The sequence below is a fragment of the Prionailurus bengalensis genome, chromosome B4 (assembly GCF_016509475.1).
Source record: "Prionailurus bengalensis isolate Pbe53 chromosome B4, Fcat_Pben_1.1_paternal_pri, whole genome shotgun sequence".
NCBI classification, from domain to species: Eukaryota; Metazoa; Chordata; class Mammalia; order Carnivora; family Felidae; genus Prionailurus; species Prionailurus bengalensis.
The window spans coordinates 125,304,275-125,312,359 of NC_057358.1; the positions used below are offsets into that span (position 1 = coordinate 125,304,275).

The 8,085-nt window shown below is 41.2% G+C and overlaps 1 non-coding gene across 1 annotated transcript; it reads right to left on the reverse strand.

Annotated features, from left to right (window-relative positions):
• Positions 1-3,523: 3,523 nt before the first annotated feature.
• Positions 3,524-3,630, reverse strand: LOC122474144. Its single transcript, XR_006294829.1, has one exon. It is a non-coding gene; the product is annotated as a U6 spliceosomal RNA (small nuclear RNA).
• Between the last annotated feature and the right edge of the window lie 4,455 nt (positions 3,631-8,085).

The window sequence follows — 8,085 nt, forward strand, 5'->3', positions numbered from 1 at the left end:
CTTAGGCATGACTAAAATCACAGACGCAATGAGTAACACAGTTGATGTAGAATGTTCTCATCTCACGGTAGACATGTGGGGGTGTCTCCTACATCGAGTGGCCTTCCAGACTACAGCATACTTGAGAAACTGGAACAGTGAGGGCCTTTGGGGATCAAAAAGGATGCCCAAAGGATTTACATTCTTCAGTAGGTACCAAGGGCATCACTGGTTTCTAATAATATCTAATAGCAAAACATATATGATATTTATTATATGCCAGGCCCTGTTCTAAGCACTTCATGCGAATTATTTAACCTTGCAATAACTCTATCAATGAATGCTAATGTCATTACCACTTTATGGGTTATCTTAGTTATCTAATTAATTGTGCAGCCAAAATTTAGTGGCTTAATACAACAAACATTTATTTTCTCACAGTTTTTGTGGATCAAGCAGCCAGGTGTGGCTTAGCTGGTCTTTGGGCTCAGTGTCTCTTGTAAGTCTGTGATCAAGGCGTTGGCCAGGCTGCAGTGACCTTGAGGCTTGACTAGAGAAGAACTTACTTCCAAGCTAAGTCATGTGGCTGTTGGCAGAATAGACTCAGGGCCCCAGTTCCTCGTTGGCTGTTGACCAGATTTCCTTGCCATGAAGCAAGTTGCCATATTGTGAACTTTCCTATGGAGAAACCCAGTTCTTTGCCATGTGGGGCTCTTCATAGGAAAGCTCATAATATGGCAACATGCTTCACCAAAGTGAGTGCATGAGAAGAGTCAGAGACTGAGAAAGATGGGAGTCATAGGCGTTTGTTACCTAAACTGGGTGATGATGTCCTATTGCTCTTGCTGTATTCTGTCCATAGAAACAAGTCATGAAGCCCTAGCCCACACTCCAGGGGAGGGGATTACAGAATACCAGGAGACAGGAACCTTTGGGAACCAGGTCAGTAGCTGCCTACCACATAGATGAAGAAACCAAGGCACCAAAAGTCATGGATCTGCCCTAAGGTAACACAGTTAATCAACCAGAGAACCCAGAAATGAGACCTAGGACTTGTGCTGGTAACCACCAAGCCATCCTGGGCAATTAGATTTGTATAAGCTCCCAGGTGATTCTAACGTGTAGCTGAGACTGTGAATCACAAGCCTAGCCTTCATAAGCTTCAGTGTGCACGCAAATCATCTGTGTTCTGGTTAAAATGCTTATTCTGATTTGGTGGGCTTGGGATGGGGCCTGAGGTTCTGAATTTCTAACAAGTTCTGGGTGATGCTGATGTCACTAGCCTGTGGACCACACTTTGAGTAGCAAGGGCCTGAAGGAACAACTCTGGGCTGAAAGTCGAGCAATTGTTTTTCCACTTGTGATTTTTCCTCACTTTGGTGGTAAGTGGGCCAGTCATTTGATCTTTCTGATTTTTAAAAATCTTACATTTATTTTTTCATTCATTCATTCATTCATTCATTCACATTCAATGTTCAATAGCCATTCATCCAATAACAGCCAATACTAATTTTTCAGCACTTTTTTTTTATCCTGGCTATAAATATAACAGTAATTCTTCTCTTTCAGGTTTGATGGAAATGTTACTTCCTATGGAAAGCTTCTCCTATTCCCAAAGACCTCACCTTCAGACCTGCTTACATGATATCTTTTGTGTTTCTGTCACTACTTGTATATTGCATTACAATTGTTCATGGATACTCCTCCCCCATTTGATGGTTTTTTTAAAAAGATTTTTTAAGTAATCTCTACACCCAATGTGAGGCTCAAACTCACAACTCTGAGATCAAGAGTTGCATGCTCTACCGACTGAGCCAGCCAGGTGCACCACCCTGCAGCCCCTATTTGATGGCTTTATGTGAATTTTATTTTTTTATTTTTTAAAAAAAAAATTTTTTTTTTAACGTTTATTTATTTTTGAGACAGAGAGAGACAGAGCATGAACGGGGGGAGGGGCAGAGAGAGAGGGAGACACAGTATCGGAAGCAGGCTCCAGGCTCCGAGCCATCAGCCCAGAGCCATCAGCCCAGAGCCCGACGTGGGGCTCGAACTCACGGACCGTGAGATCGTGACCTGAGCCGAAGTCGGCCACGTAACCGACTGAGCCACCCAGGCGCCCCTATGTGAATTTTAAAAAGACATCCTTTTTTCTCTTTTTAAAAAAATTTTTTAATGTTTATTTATTTTTGAGAGAACAACACAGTGTGAATGGGTGAGGGGTGGAGAGCAAGGGAGGGGCAGAGAGAGAGGGAGACGCAGAATCTGAAGCAGGCTCCAGGCTTTGAGCTGTCAGCACAGAGCACGATGCGGGGCTTGAACTCATGAACTGAGATCATGACCTGAACCAGAGTCTGGCACTTAACTGACTGAGCCACCCAGGTGCCCCATAAAGACATCCTTTTTTCAAAACTCTGTATGTTCATCTGCAGGAAAATTCAGCTAAATATTCAGGTCTGGGATGTATATGATGTTGATGATGGCCTTGAAGCTGTGCATTGTCTCTCACCTTTGTCCTTATCTGTCCCCCACGCTGGATATCGACTCTGCAGCTGGGACTGTGTCTGTTCCATCTTTATATCCCCCAGTGCCTAGCACAATGCCTAATATGTAGTAATCATGCAAAAAGTCTTTGTTGAATGAAGAAACATTTATTGTAGAAAATATTGAAAGGCAAAAAATAAAAAAATGAAGTGCCATCCTATTTCACAGTGGTAACCTTTGCCAATGTTTTGTTGTACCTCCTTTGGTCTTTTTTCCATTCATAAATAGGTGTGGCATCCATATCTACATTTGCCTTGATAATATGTAACTTTTCCTGTCTTTCTTTTGAGTGATAGCAGCCAGCATTTACTGACACTGTGCAGAGTGCTTGGTAAAATCCATTGTAATAAGCTCCACTTGCTGCCACTGAGCTCCTGGGAACTTATAGTCTGGGGACAGAGTTAGAGTCATGGCTAACAAGGCACAGCTGTCATGAGGCTTGATGTTTTGAGATCTAGCCTGACATCTTCAATATGATGTGGGGGGAGCAGGTGGTTTGAGAATTGCCAGGAGGGGTGGGACAGACCCTAGGACTTGACCCTGGGGGCCACCCTTCCTGAGACTGTTTGACAGCCAACATAGTTCTCCACTTGATAAGAGCAATTCTACTCCGAAAATCCCTCAGAACAGGACACATCATCTGAAGTTGAAACGCACTATAACTTTTAGTGAGAAAGAAATTTTTTCATTGCAAGCCCTCAAATTGACCTCCATTCTGCTAAAAAACATGACAGAAACAAACAAATAAGAACAACCACCAAATCCCATTAAAATGTATGAAATTACTTCATGTGTTAATGTAGCCTTACAAAGCATTGCCCTTCATCAATTACTCTATATAATATGGCTGTTTACTTGTCTCATTAATCCATTACACAGAGCACAATTAAGACTTGGCTTTTGGCTTACACCTATGATAGAAAATTTTTAAACAATTCAGCCTTTAGCACAAACAAATAAAGAAACTCAGGGAAGTAGGGATGAGAGAAACCCATTGAAACCAAGAATCATACTACACTTTCTGGAGAGGTTGTGTGTCATCCTTGTGCAGAGAGCCATGAGAATCTTCTCTGATTCATTCCAATTTTCTCCTATGTGCTGCCGAAGCAAGTGCTACACTCTCTGGAGAGGTTGATATCACTGGGCTCAAAGGCACAAGATTGTGTCCTTTATTAATGAGCAGACCACCGGGATTCTGAGAGGAGAATTCGGTGAAATGGGTGCTAACCGTACGATTGCAAAAATGGCCCTGTGGTAACTTTGGACTGTGGCACCCAGCGGCATGCAAGGTGAGCAAAGGACAGGTGGACCTTGCATAGTGCCAAGATCCAAGGAGCTGAAAGAGGGCTACTGAATAAAACTGGGTTGATAAGGTGAATCTAATGTCGTGTCTGTGTGATTATACCCATGTTGTACCAAAGGCTCCCAAATGTAATAAAAACTGGGAGATGAGCTACTCTTTCTCTTTTGATTCTGTTACCTCCAAACCTATTTCTCTGTGTTTTCTCCATCTCAGTGAATGGCATCGCCTTCCACCCAGTTACTTTAACTGAAAACCTAGGTGTTGTCTTTGTGATAGTGAAGTTTATGTGTCAACTTGACTGGGCTGCAGTGTACAAAGGCATCTGGTAGACATGATTTCTGGATGTTTCTATGAGGGTGTTTCCAAAAGCGATCAGCATTTGAATTGGTGTTGACTTGAGTGAAGTAGCTGGCTCTCCCCAGTGTGGGTGGGCACCATCCCATCCACCAAGGGCCCAAATATTACAAAAAGTATAGGAAGGTTGAGTCTGTGCTGTGCCTGGGTACTTGAGTGGGACATTGACCTTCTCCTACCAAATTACCCAGGGCTCACATAAATGATAGCCATCAACATTTAATGCCTCACACAGTGTCAGTGGGTCAGGAGCCGAGAAATGACTTAGCTGGGTGGTTCCGGTTCAAGGTGTCTCTCGTGAGGCTGTATTGATCTGGAGGCTTAACTGGAGGACCTGCTTCCAAGGTGGCTCATTCACTTTGCTTTTTGCAGGAGGCCTCAGTTCCTTGCCATGTGGATCACTCCGTAGTGCTGCTTGAGTGATCCAAGACAGCACAACAGAATCTGCAATGTCCTTTGTGACGTAGGCTTGAAAGTCCCATTCCTTAACTTTTGCAACATTTTATTGGTTACATAGACCAGTCCTATTCAGCGCGAGAGGGAGATACATAAGGGTGTGAGTATCAGGAGGTGAGACTCACTTGGGGCCATCTTGGGGGCTGTCTTTCACACACCATGACATTGTGGTTGCTGGCCACTCTAGTCTCCTCCCTACACACTTTCCCCAGCCTGGCTTTTCCCTCATCCTCTATATCTGAGCTTAAGTATCTCTTTCTTGGAGGACTCTTCCCTAACAACCATATCTGGAGGAGATACTCTACCACCCTGTATTTAGTTCATAGCACTCATGATAATCCATAATGATATTATATATGCACTCATTTATTTAGTGACTTACTGTCTCCCTCCCTTCCCACTTGGATGTAAACTCCTAAAATTGCTGGAGTCTATTGTGACTCCGTCCCCTAGCATAGTATGTGACAAATATGAAAAAATCAATTTATATCTGTTGAAGGAATGATTTTTTAAAATTAAAGCTAAAGGTAAGATGGCTCCTTTTCTCTCCTTGGCTTGATCCAAAGTTTTCTCTTGCAATTTGGAAGGGGCTTGGGGAGAGGGTGGGAACAAAGGAAGGAAACTAAGAGGTCCTGGTTGGAAGCAGATTGAGGGCTGGGCTGAGGGAAGAGGATACTGGAATGTGGCTCCCCCTATAACACCCCCCACTGGACCCCACAAAGGCAGTACTCAGAGACAGCTGACCATTACCACAAGCCCCACTGGGCAACACTAAAGTTTTATTCTGACCCCGGTAGGAGGCATTTTCATTTGGACTCTGAAGGAGGTAAAAGACTAATTCCAGCTTTTGCCAGAAAGTAGCAGAATGAGAAGGTGAGACAAGGTCACATTCATCTTGAGTGACTGGGAGGTAAAAGTGGGAATGACTGGGACATGTGGAGGGGGAGACCCAAGTTCTCCACCCTTCTCCCGATACTTATCTCTAGAGTAAACCATCTGGGAGCATTTAGAGGCAGGCAGAACAATGTGAGGAAATTTGCACAGAATGTTATCTCTGCACTTTGCCAAATAGTTGGTGAGCTCTAGGGGGCTGGTACAGCCTCTGCTCTGACCTGGAACCTCATTTCGAAGCAGGGGAGGAAAGCTACTCAGTGGAGCTGGGGCATGAAGTCCTAACACTCCCACACTGTCTGTGCCTGAGGCAGGGGGCCAGGTCCAGCGCTGCTCAGTGGCCAACTCAAATTTGAAAGGTGTTGCTGGGATGTTTCTGTTCAGCCAGGAATCACGTGGCTTCCTTAAGGGCCTCATTTGTGTCCCCAGAGAAAGCCTTGTCTCTGTGCATGGTGTTAAAATATAATTTTCAAAAGGTTAAAAAAGCATGACTCTAAAAACAACAAAAAAGACTCATGCAAATACAAAAGGCATACATGTCAAAGATTTTATTCAACTCATTAATTAAAGAACCAGTACTATGTTGAAACCTGTCCAAAGAGCATTTGAAAAGCCAGGGATATATACATACGTGTGTATGTATAAAATATATATGTGTATAATATACATATATAGTTATAGATGTACATATGTATATATTACATATAATTTTATGATATAACTATAACAGAATTATTGTTATAATGTGTTATATAATTATAATTATTATATAATATATAATATGCTGCATATAATTATGTTATGTAACATAATAAATATATATGTATACATACACACATTATATACAATTATATGTAATTATACTGTATCTACTATATATGAATATATATTATATATAATTATGATTATAATTTGAGAAGCTGAGGATATTTACATACATGCAATCATACACACACACACACACACACACACACACACATTGCTGGGTTCAAGTTCAGTAGGGCCATGCATTGAAATCTATGGAGTATCTGCTTCCCTGGATTAAAATTACTTGTATCTCTATCAGTCAAAATTCTACAAGCCAACATGTGCCCTTACAGAGTTATAAAATAGCTCAGGAAACAGAAAGTCAAGACCAGAATGGCATCAAAAGAAAACTCAGAAATCTCTTTTGTCTATTTCCAGGATTCAGATAACTTTTCTGATAATAGATTCTGATGAAAGCTCCCTTCTCAGGGTGATTTGATGGCAGCTGAAAGATGTCCCCCACTGAAAGTTTATCATGACAGTTGGCCCTTTCTATGATGTGATGATTTCAAGTCTGTACTACATGCAGTAATAGTTAACATTTATTAAGCACCTACTCTGGGCCAAACACATTGCTAAGAACATTACACAGATAAATTTATTTCATCCTCACAACAAATCGATTATTCTTATCTGTATTTTGCAGATGACAAAATGAAGCTTACGAAAATTCGGTAATTTGCTCAAGGTCACACAGCCATCCAGGAAATGGTGGATCCAGGATTTGGAGGCACGGAGTCTGACTCTTGAATTATAAGAAGTTGTCCTAGACACTGGGAGTTCTAGAAAGATTAGTTATACGCCATCCCTGTCCAAAATAATCTTGGAAAGGTTAGTTTCCCACCAAGACAAAGTCTCATGCTCTCCCTACAAAAAATGAGGTCTTACTGATGTTTTCATCAAGCTTACTATGAGGATAAATGAAATGATATGGAAGTACCATATAGAACTTACATCAGTGGACAGGCTGATGTTATTATTAAGGAACTGTCATTATCAGAGCTGTCCTTTATGTTCATGGGGAAGATAGAATTTGGGTTTTTGATGAACTAGAGTCAACGACGAGCTGTTTCTAGTTATCGCCAGGGCTGGGGCTAGGATGTACAAAATTTAAATTGCTGCCAAGAAGCTCAGTAATCAAGATAAAAAAAAACATTTTAATGCAACTTATAAAAGGAATAAAAATGAAGGTATAAAACTATATGATGAACAAAATACAATTTTAATTTAATTTGATAAAGTCATGATAAGTATGACTGATTTTTCCTTTTGCCTTGGGCTTCAATAACTCAGTTTGGCACAGGTTTCTAGCCTATTTCATTACAGAATTTACCAAAAGTGTTATTGTGGAATGTATTTCCAGTCTTGTTCTGGGGTGTTGCTCTTTTTTTTAAATTTTAATTTATATTTTTTAAAATTTACATCCAAATTAGCATATAGTGCAACAATGATTTCGGGAGTAGATTCCTTAGTGCCCCTTACCCATTTAGCCCATCCCTCCCCCACAACCCCTCCAGTAACCCTCAGTTTGTTCTCCATATTTATGAGTCTCTTCTGTTTTGTCCCTCTTCCTGTTTTTATATTACTTTTCCCTTCCCTTATGTTCATCTGTTTTGTCTCTTAAAGTCCTCATATGAGTGAAGTCATATGATTTTTGTCTTTCTCTGACTAATTTGGCTTAGCATAATACCCTCTAGTTGCATCCACATAGTTGCAAATGGCAAGATTTCATTCTTTTGATTGCCGAGTAATAC